At 43.9% G+C, this 1973-nt stretch overlaps 1 non-coding gene across 1 annotated transcript; it reads right to left on the bottom strand.

Moving 5' to 3' along the window:
* Positions 1–1299: 1299 nt before the first annotated feature.
* Positions 1300–1440, bottom strand: LOC111437012. Its single transcript, XR_002709374.1, has one exon. It is a non-coding gene; the product is annotated as a small nucleolar RNA Z247 (small nucleolar RNA).
* Between the last annotated feature and the right edge of the window lie 533 nt (positions 1441–1973).

Genomic DNA, 1973 nt, shown 5'->3' with positions numbered 1-1973 from the left:
ACGGGTAGGAAGACGATTGATGAGACATGTGGTTGTAAGAAACGTGTCATCCCAAAATTTAATAGGTACATCAACATGAGCTAGAAGGGCTAGGCAAGTTTCAATAATATGACGGTGCTTGTGTTCAGCAGACCCATTTTGTTGATGCGTGTGAGAGCACGAAACACGATGAGAAATTCCAAGGGAACAAAAGAATGTGTTATGAATTTTATGATATTCTCCACCCAAATCATACTCAACACACTTGATTTTAGTATATTGGAGGTGCTCAACATGAGCTTGGAACTGCAAAAGTATACAAGTAGCTTTTGTACAATCATGCATTAAATAGATGCACGAAATTTTCTAAAATCATCAATGAAACTGATATAATATTTAAAGTCCCCCAACAGATGGAGGTGCAAGACCCCAAAGATCCGTAAAAATCAATTTTAAAGGTGACGAAGACCTATGAAAAGAACTAGTGTATGGTAACTGATGAATTTTGCTAACTGACACGCATTACAAACTGGCAAAGGTGACTTACTAGCACACGAAATATTATTGAGACGCAAAATTGACTTTATTACTTGAGATGAAGGATGTCCAAGACATGCATGCCATTGGGTGTGAATAGAAATATGCTCACTAAGGCATGCTTGAGACCATCGACATTAGATGGCTTCATAGAATAGAAACCATACTCACACCTCCCGTATAGAAGACTTTTCCTCGATCGTCAATCTTTAATAGAAAAATGCCAATGATGGTATTCTAAGAATAGTCATTATCACGAGAAAAATTATGGACGGAAAGAAGATGTTTAAAAATTTCAGGCACATGCAAAATATTACGCAATGCAAAAGGACGAGAAGTAGTATTAATTGAAGAATGACCAGTATGCAAAATACGCAAACATGCTCCATTGCCGACTTCAACTTGTTCACCTCCATGATAGCGTTCACGCACGAAGAGATGATCCAGGTCATTGATGATATGATCAGTGGTGCCTATGTCGCTGTATCAATTCCGATCAATCTTGTAAGAGGAGTGCCACAGAAGGAGATTCATCTTGACAGGACTCATCCATCCTATGAAAGTAGCGAATGACAGTATGCCCCCACTTTGCCGCAGATCTGGCAGGAAGGACGAGTAGAAGGGTCACGACGATCATCAGCAGGATGAGAGGGCGTGCCACCTCAATAATGGTCGCGACCACGATCCCTATGCCCATGATTCATCTGCTAACCCCCACGACCAGCATAATTGACCGAAGATTAATAATTGAACTACAGTTTAGCCTGGTGTTGTAGTTGGTGAGCTTCAAACACCATTAGATGTGCAAACAAATCATCAAGTGTGAGGGCTTTCACTCTTCGTATTCATCGAGGTGACGAAAGGATTATAGTCAGGACTAAGACCAGCGAGGAGATATGCGATCACGTCAACATCCCGCAAGGAAGAGCCGGCGGCGGCCAGCTCGATGGCTAGCCCTTTGATCATGTGGAAATAATCTACAGCAGTCAGATCACATTTCTTGGACGTGGCGAGCTCAACACCGATCTGAACTGTGTGAGCACGAGTTGACGACGAAAACATCCACTAAAGGGTATCCCACGGCTCCTTGGACGTAGTAGCGACAACCACATCGCGAAGAATCTCCTCAGACATGGAGGAGAGAAGGCCGCTACGGACCTATTGATCCTGATCATACCACCAATCATAGGCCTGATTAGAGACCAGGATAGCGTCAGCTGCGGTCGAGGAAGGGACCAGCTTGGCAAATGCGGCATTGGTGTCATCGAGGTAGCCCATAAGCTTCGTACTCCATAGGTAGGGGAGGAGCTGGGCGCGCCATATGATGAAGTTTTTTTGTGAGACGGATTGTGACAGCGTAGTGGAGAGGGATTGGGCCAAAGGTCGACACCATGGTAGATGAGATCATGTTGGAGATGGTGGATGGGGAGGAGGAAGAAGATATGGTAGACATTGTT

This window comes from Cucurbita moschata, unplaced genomic scaffold (genome assembly GCF_002738365.1).
Source record: "Cucurbita moschata cultivar Rifu unplaced genomic scaffold, Cmos_1.0 Cmo_Scf00061, whole genome shotgun sequence".
Lineage (NCBI taxonomy): Eukaryota > Viridiplantae > Streptophyta > Magnoliopsida > Cucurbitales > Cucurbitaceae > Cucurbita > Cucurbita moschata.
This window is presented reverse-complemented; position numbering and strand designations above follow the sequence as displayed.